Raw genomic sequence first — 9,699 nt, forward strand, 5'->3', positions numbered from 1 at the left:
TGTTTTCTTTTCTAGCTAAAAGACGCTGTCTTCCGCTCACAAGGAACATATTGCACAACCAAGACACCATCTGAAAGAATGAGAGCAGACGAAATGCAATTTCTCTTCCTCTCGTCTGCTTGTTCACAAACGAGGATGACAAGGAGGGGGACGGAAATGAGCAGAGTGGTGGAGATGAGACACCAAAAGGGATAAGAGAGCGTGGCACCATCTGCTCTCCTTGTAAAAGCTGACACCCCCACCACACACACACACACACACACACACACACACACACACACACACACACACACACACACAAAGCCCCTTGTTTGTGTGAAGCACATGTTTGTCTACAGTACTGCTCCATTTTATTCATACTTATCTTAGAACAGGTCTGTGGCCTTTATTATTGCGCTCTTCTTACTGATAAATGAGAGGGGACTATAGGGGCCTGATCAAAATAACCAGTTCGCACCTAGTGGGACACGTTTGACATTAACATGTTTCATTAGTATAATAATTAGAATAATTTGCGTCTGGTCACAATGCCAGAGCAATTCTTGCTTTTCCTTTTCCCTTTGATTCATCAAAGCCATAGTCTGATTAATTTTACTTTCTTTCTTTTTTAAATGGAATACTAATGTCTAGCTTTTGATTATAGCACTACATCTTTCAATAGAGGAGATGTGGAAAAATGCCATTGTCTTTCCTACACCCAGAAACTACATAACTGGATTACATCACACTGATGCGTCTGGTGCATGTTCACTTCGCAGCTTCTTAGAGGAGCGATGGGCTCAGAGTAAAATCAAAAACAGCACAGTCTGTTTGATGTCCCCAATAAATAAAAGTGATCCTGTGCTTTGAGACATCATTTCAGTAATATGGAACCTTGGAAAAACTAATGTGTTTGCTAGAAAACAGTGAGATGGAGACAAGACAAAAATAGATATGAGATTTAATTTAACCATATGAGAAAGATAGAGAGAGGGTCAGCATCTCCTCATGTCCTTAATTTGCATGTAAGCATGTTTCATTTAAATTCAATGGTTATGCCCCAAATTCTACAATGAAATTTAAATTGTGGTAAAACTGTTTCTGTGATGGAAAACATTAAAGTATGATGAATAAATTCAACAAAACCGAAAACTTTGACATAACAGTATCTATTATAGTAGAAAGGATGTGTTTTCCCTTACTTTTTAAAGATGTAATAAAATGAGTTAAAAATCTGAATAATTTCACTGCAGGATTTGACAGAATTCAATCCACCATATACAAAGGAGAATTATTTTGCTGAATCACAATAATTTTTCTCATTGTTCCACTCTTGCAGTCCTCGAACCTCAGCAATATCTGAGCCTATCAGATAGGTCCAAACAGCTGCTTTTTATTAACCACAGATACAAGGCCTTGGGAGCCAGGGTTTGTTGTTGTTGTTCTTGTTGTTGTTTTTGGTCGGGGGTGAGGTCTGAGAGACACGGTGACCCATGAACGGCCAACGCATCAGCTCTCCAGTCTTGAACTAGAGTCTTTAAGCTCACTTTGGTGCTTTTTTTCTAAAGGGCAGCTTAAGTATTAATGAAGCTTTATATATGTGTATACCAGTCTAGATTAATAGCTAATTATTTTTTCAAGTAAGAATTGGTACATGTCTGGAATTAAGGTCTTATTAGAAATTTGTAAAGTGTTCCACTGCATAGTATGGGAAGTCATTGTTTCTCATCCACAAAAGAACAGTTGACAGTGCTGTGATTCCTCAATCCATCCATTTAGACCTTTAGATACAAATGATCTGTGGATTTTAGTAGGATAGACTTTATTAAAGGGGCTGAAAAGACTTTATTAAAGGGGCCATGTGTGTACATAATATCAGAAAAGTGGCCTGTTTCTTCCCTTCGGTCCATTTCTCGCAACACCGTCTCCCTCCAGCTGTCTAGCACTCACGCTGACATGGGTACATTTGCACACAGATATGCAACCATGCACTCTTTATATGTCTTTCTTTCCCTCGCCGGTATATGCACACACAATCACCCACACCCACTCTTGCTGAGCACTTGGGTCCTCCTTTATTATAAAGGCAGGAACTTCCCAGAAGCCCAATGGCAATTCCTTTTGTGACTACACTATAAAAAGCACATTGAGGGAAAAAAAAGTCCAGGAGACAGCAAGGGGAAGGAATACAGGGAGAGAGTAAATAAGCCCTTCACTCAGAACAGAATCCGTGCATAATGCCAATGCTACATGTGTGCTATATACATTCATTCTAAAGATTCTAACCTATTTCCAGATGAGTTCAGTACTGTTTGAACAGATAGGGATGTTGTGATTCAGATTTAGAGTAAACAATTTATTTTGATGAGGATTCAATAAAAAAGCTGTTAGAAAGTGCTATTAATAATGATAAATAATAAGGTACAAATTGCGCAATTCATTTTACTTTCAGAGCAACATTAATGACAGTCTTCCTTAAGGTAGATGCCTTTGTGGATACTATTATTTGAAATGTAATATGTGATCAAGAAATTAATATTATGTAGTGAAAACATATAGTCTTCACTGGTGCCAAGCAGAGCCACATTACCTCCATCCAGAAGTATGAGAAGTGCCAAAATGTTGTGTGTGACAATGGAAAGTTTGCTATAGATGGGGTAGAGATTAAGGTACAATTAGCCTTGAATATCCTTCTGATGCCACTCAGCCCTGTGCAGTCCATGTTTGCAGTTCTAACTTCTGCCAAACTTAGGAACACCTTCTATCCAAACGTCTTTCCAAATCATCTTTTTTTCAGTGATGACTAGCAGTATGTAAAGATATAAAGTGCAGTTTTCAAAATTTATATCAGCTTTGAATAATTTCCTATGAGAGAATGTCTATAGCTAAATTCAAGAAATGGTTTGCAGTACATTTATTAAGTGGTCTGACACTTTTTTTTTTCACTTTTTATTACTTTTATCCAAAGAGCCAGGTGAACTAAGAAGCATGTGATAGAAAGGGTGTGCTTTTTTTCCTAATGCAAAAAATGAAAAGGGCACAAACCACTTTAATTAACAATGTTAATTCGCCTAATTAATGACACTAACTATAAATATCCTTTAGTGTATGAGTGTTTAAAAGCATTCTCTAACCCTCCCACCATCTGCCCTCCCTCATTCAGTGAATATGGATTAATGTGATTATATGGGACCACTTGGCTTGGAAGCAGAGGCTTTCATAGTATGCAATTTGCCCTCTATAGACCTCTTGGGATTGTAGGTATAATCCCTAAAAAGGGGTGATGTGGTGTCATGATGTCAGCAGTTATGTGTCAACACATCCTTTATATTCCTATCTGCAACTTCTGTTCAAACCAAGAGCCACAGATGGCCAAATAATAAACTGAGCAGCAACTCCTTGCAGGAGAGTGATGGAAAAGCGATGGAAGAAAACAAGAATCCTGAGTGCAGGGAAGGGTAATGCTTCCATTAGGGCTGACATACAGAGAAAAGAATGAGACGGTCAGTGAAGAAGGCCAATCATGGTGAAATAGGGCAATGACACATGAGGCTACTGGCCAGGTACAATTCTTAGATACAATTACAGCACATGTTAACTTTCACATGCTCATCTGACTCTTAAGGGTTTATGCAAGGATTTTCCCAATTATAAGTTAGCATGGGAAAACAAACATACCTGACTCAGGAAATTGTTGAGGTTCAGGACCAAATATATGGTACTTTATACCATATATTTATAAATATGTGTGGTGTATGTTTTTAATGTTTCATTATTATGTTATGTTGGAGATGTTATGTTGACATTATGTTGTTAAGTGAAGGCAGTTGAGAGATTGAGATTGAACCATACATCATAGGGAGTGCCTCTTGAACCTGGATATGAGAATTCCAAGAGCGTGCAAAGTTGTCAAGTAAGTGGTGGCTTTGAAGTACTTTGAAGAATCTAAAATCTAAGGCGGTCAATTTTAGTTTAAAATAGCATAATCACGTGTGATTTCATTATTTTAATACCTTGTAAATAGTGAAATAAAAGAAAGATTAGGTGTATACACACACACACACACAAACACACACACAGTTTGAGGGGTTGATTAACTGTTGTTTTGTGAGAAAACAAAATGGTGCATTTCTTCTGGTCTAAGCACTACTGCCATCTACTGATCAAAAAGGTTCATAAATAAGAAGTTATTGGAGAGTCATTTTTTTCCCATAGAGAGACACCTATTCAAGGTTCAAACACCTATTCTCATTCACACTGCTATTTCCACAAACACCAGAATGAAGATAAATGTTTTTCATGGTCTTCCTAATCATCTAATTCACTAAACCTCTTTGTACCTTTGTGTTAAGTTCTGAAGCACAAAGTATTGACGCACATGTAGCCCTTCATTCCTTAAAGATCTAGAATTTTTACACGTTGAAAACTAGTCCATTTAGTCTTGCACATTTCAGTCACTTTTGTAAACTATAGCTAACCTAAAAGTTTGGTCCTACTATTTATTAGATACATATTATGAATGGTTTCATTTTTTGTCCACCCCCAGCAAATGCTATGGTTGTACATTACCACACTCAACTGCAGTCCTGGTGAAAACACAGTACAGTGCAAAGCATCCAGGTCACAATTTTATCCCTGTTTGGGAAGGGGGCGTTAATAAACCTCCTACCCCTGGTTAAGAAGGGGGTGTTAATAAAACCTCCTACCTCTGGTTATTAAAGGGGGGCATTAATAAAACCTCCTACCTCATAGGGGGTCTGAATAAATGGTCCTACCCCTGGTTGAGAAAGCTGAGACTGGTCTAGTTTTAATAAATAGTGCACATATAACATCACTAAAGTAGGCTTCCTTAATCTTCTAAATGCTGCACAACTAAGAATCACAACATCCATACATCAGAGGTGGGGAAAGTAACCAAAAACTGTTCTCACACAAAGTCCTTAAAAATAACAATTACATAAACTTCTTAAATTAGTTCCTAAGAAAGTATCTAGTAAAAAAGACTACTCAGGTAATGAGTTACTTCATTGGATCTCATTTAATAACACTAGGCAACAAGTTTGTTTGTTTTTTGTGTGTGTGTGTTGATCCACAAACTAAAATAGGTTGACCTCACAGTACCTTTTAAGATGTATTACAATCTATATTTAGAATGTTTCTAAAGTTGGCAAAGCTTAAGTGACAGAGCAATTCTATTTATAAGTATATATCACATCATAAGGCTGTCATTACACTTAAACTATGTAGTATCATATTTCTAAAATGAACAAGCAAGGCTTAATTTAAGGGGGGGATGAGGGGAGGTGAGGGGATGTCATCCCCCCAGTAAAAAAAAAATTACAAAAACCATTGCCCTTGTAAATCTGCCATCGCCCCTTTGCATCTCCTTTTGATCAATTTTTAATATATGATGTAATTGTTTATTATCAGTATTATAATTCTATCTACAGGTGCTACATCCATTTTTGAATCCTGCCAACCATTACTGTATTATGTGTTTTCATACAAATGTTTTTCACCAAGCCAAACTGTTTCTGCTTTATGAGAATGTATTCCATTGGATACCACTTCAAAAATTGTCCTCCCTCCTTTGTCAAAACCTGCATGGGAATTACACATCAGAAAAAAAAAAAAAATGAAAATGAAAAGCTATCTTAATAGCCAGCACTTTTTTTCAGATCACAAAAGAAACAGAAAAGTGTTACCACAACTGGAAGGGAATTTTAAAGATTTTTTGATTACCTTTGTTACATTTGTGTAAGGTTAATGTTAAATAATGTCAAAATTCACATTATTCACATTATTTATTCACATTATTCATGCTTAAATGCAAAAATGGTAAAAATGGAATTATTAACGATACAAAAATTAAACATGACAATGAGCTCAATAATAAGCAGACATGTTCTCATATGGTAACTACTGAAGATGGCAGATGTTCTACATATGTGGAGGCTTTGGACTACTGTTAGGGAACAGTCAAGGAATGCTAATGTATAGTGAAGTTAGCTGTTAACTGCTTTCCTGTTTTGCCGTTTCTTTTATATATTAGCTCTGTCTTCAATGTTTAATTAAAGTTGTGCAAAGCTTAAATTCTCTAGTTAAGGATTTTTTAATTTTTTTTTTGCAACTCACAAAGCTCATCTGTTTTAGCTTTCAAAGACAACATGGTTCTACTGGCTTAGCACTAATGTCTGCATTTGGTGTGCTTTTGATTTTGAAAACCATAATCTTGGAGAGCTTCAAGCATTCCTTCCATATTCCTTTGGAACACAGCCGGTGTATTTGTAAGGCCAAATGGGATCTGCACAAACTCGTGCAGGCCCCATAGCTTGATGAAGGCTGTCAAATGACACAACCCCTCAGCCACGAACTCCTGGAGGTATGCTTTTCCCTGGCCGATAAATGAGAACCATAAATATTCCCCTAGAGGCTGGAAAACATCTTGACTCAATGGAAGAGGGTGTCAATCAGGTATGTTTTTTTTTATTCAGCAGATGGTATTCAATGCACAATCTAAGAGTGCCCTCTTTCTTCCCCCATACACAACAGGTGCAGAATACAGGGACTTAGATTTCACAGTCCAGCCATGTGCTAGCAGGTCTTGAATGCACTGTTTCACTTCCTGATGAAGTGGCTTTGGGATAGATGTGTATGAATGCTGGACACTGCATGGCATTCTTTAGTATGGAGTGCTATAAACTGGGAATGCACCCCATATCATTATCATCGCAAGTGAAAGCAAGAGACTCTAGAACATTTTCCTTACTACATTTAGCTATTCCTTGGTGAGAAGGCTAATGTCAATGGAAGGATTCCATCAACTCCTTTTGGTCAACTTGGGGAACCGGCTCAAATCTTAGTCTGCTCACCTCAGTAATTAGAAACTATTTGAATGTCTCTGGCTGGTCTGTGTGTATTATTCCAGCTAATGGCTGGATATATCCTAGTGCCGCTTGGCAGGGCAGGGTAACATCATATTTATTGTGAGCGCTCTATGTCACCCCATTAACCCATCTCTTATATCCAACTCTCTTGAGTTGGCTCAAACAGCATGACAGAGACAGAAGATTGAAGGATGTCTGGTAATTTACATTTGACATGTGCTACTTGGCCTGGCCAAATGACGTTCTGCTGACCCACTTTCACCAGGCCAGTGTCTACCCTGTCAACTCTCTGTGACTGAACAAAGTTCAGCAGTAATATGATCATAGTCCTTAGCCCGCATCAGTAGCCTGGCTGCTGAATTTTGTATGTGCTTAATTTTCCCGATTAGTTTATCTGGAAGACCAAACAAAAGACCATTACAATAATGGAGACAAAAAAGAATGCACAAGCATTTAAGCTTCTGGGGTACTTTTTAATTCAAGAAATGCTGTTTTGACAATATTATTTATATCTGTTGTTGAAAGAAGAGAACAGGATCAAGTATGACCCAGAGATTCCTAACCACACTAGCAGCACATAGAATGTATCCATCAAAGGACATACTGAATGGACTGACCTCAGAGAAGTAGCAGAGTCAAACAGCATTACCTCAGTCTTATCACTACTAAACTTGAGTAAGTTTTGAAGGCATGCTGACACCACTGGAGGTGAATGTTTTTCAGTAGGCTTTCAGTGGACATAAATGTAGGTATCATCTGGAAAGAAATTATAATTAAGGCTATGTTTACAAAGCATCTGTCTAAGAGGCAGCATATAGATGGAAAAAAGTATAGGTCCCAGCATTGATTACTGAGGGACACCTTGTGTTGTTGGAGCTCGGGCAAAACAGAATGAACCAACAGTAACATAATGCTGCCTGACTGAGAGGTGTTAATAAAACCACTTCAGAGCCATTTCCCTAACACCCACATATTTTTTAACATGAGCTAAAATAATATGTTAACATACTGCATCAAATGCTTTAGATAAATCCAATAAAATTAATTATATTTGTCTCAAGTCGGCAGCATTGAGTAAGTCATTTACAAATCCCCATCAATGCAGTCTCAGTATAAGGCCAAAAGCCAGACTGGAAAGGTTCAGACAGGTTGTTGGTCAACATATGCTGTTTAAGTTGCAATTGCTCATTCAAGGACTTTGGTCAAGAATTGTAACTTATATACTTTGCATTCTCATTTTCTTCATAATGAAAGGAGATCACTTCCTAAAAGTCAAGTGACTCAAGACAACTGATTATAATTTCTGGGATTTTTTTCCCACTTGTAACAGGGTTGACAAGAAATTAAGAACAAGTTTACAATGGTACTTTTTGCACTGTTTATTTTTTCACTGTTTATGTATAAAACATGCTTAAAACACACACACACACACACACACACACACACACACACACACACACACACACACACACGTGTATGTGTGTGTGTGTGTGTGTGTGTGTGTGTGTGTGTGTTTCTCTGCAAACTTTGTGTACTTCACTACAAACATTACAGACGTGGTTTGCACTACTAGGCCACCGTAGGTAATTTATTTTCATTTTTTTGTATTTGTTTTCACTCACTTTTATCTACCTAGCTAACGATTAACAGTAAAGCATGTAAGCATGTAATATTAACTTTTGTGAGTACATAATTTATAAGTTAGAGCTGCATTTTGAAGCATTCCGGGTTTTATCGTTAGATTGTGTGAGCTATGCTCATGCTATTTTAGAAAGCATCCACAGGCACTAATTCCATCCATTGCCAAGAGTTACGCTATGCTAGTTATGCTAAACTAGCTATGCTCTGTGACACATTGGATTCTATTTTAGTGGACAATGAAGGAATGAAATTACACTTATGTAGGAAGTAATATCGCCAGACCAAAATATATTGCACTCGAAATATTGTTGTTGTTGTTCACTATGAGGAGAATTAAACTGATTTTACATGATTGTGATATGACTAATCGTATAAATTATTGATTATATAATGTTCAATGCGTAATGACACGCGACCTGTCTGATTCACAATGAATAGTCACAATAGAATTGTTTTTCCTTACGAAAAAAATAATTAAATCACTTGTATTTAGTGAGTAATTGGGAGATGTAGTTTAGTGGGGTGATGTCAAATGGGATGGTCAAAATCCGTTAAGAAAAACTGGACACGTCTTTTTGTGACTGGTTGAAACGAGGAAAATAGCGTGTTTCACTTGAATTGGCGCTAAGAGCAGGATAGAAGAAGCAGTAGCTGCATCTCCTGAGACAGGAGATGTTTTCCGTCAATATATCTAAATGGACATTGAAATGCGCGTGCGCCGTACGAAATTATTCGGATTTAACGCCCCAGCGCAGTCACGAAATGTGAGCCGATTAAATGGACAGCGAAGGCTTGCTAGTGTACAAAACGTTTTACAAACGTCTACACCTTAAACATAATAATAATAATAATAATAATAATAATAATAATAATAATAATAATAATAATAATAATAATAATAATAATAAAAAACCAGGTACACAGTTTGTCAGGGAGCAGACCCATTGTACTGCCACCTAGTGGCTATTGTTTCCTGAGGAACATTTAGAATAGAGTTAGTTGTGGCAAAAGTATTTTTAATGCAACAAATGGAAAACATGAACATGTGGAGAGATCATTCACTTAATTAAGGAATAATTATTAATACTTAAAAAATAATTATACTTTGCTGTTTGAATACTACCATCAAATGCAGGTATAAGTGTAGATGAAGTGAAGCATAGGTATCCATGCATTTAGTTATGCGTATGTC

Source organism: Electrophorus electricus, chromosome 6 (assembly GCF_041902795.1).
Source record: "Electrophorus electricus isolate QZ-2024a chromosome 6, ASM4190279v1, whole genome shotgun sequence".
Classification (NCBI taxonomy): Eukaryota; Metazoa; Chordata; class Actinopteri; order Gymnotiformes; family Gymnotidae; genus Electrophorus; species Electrophorus electricus.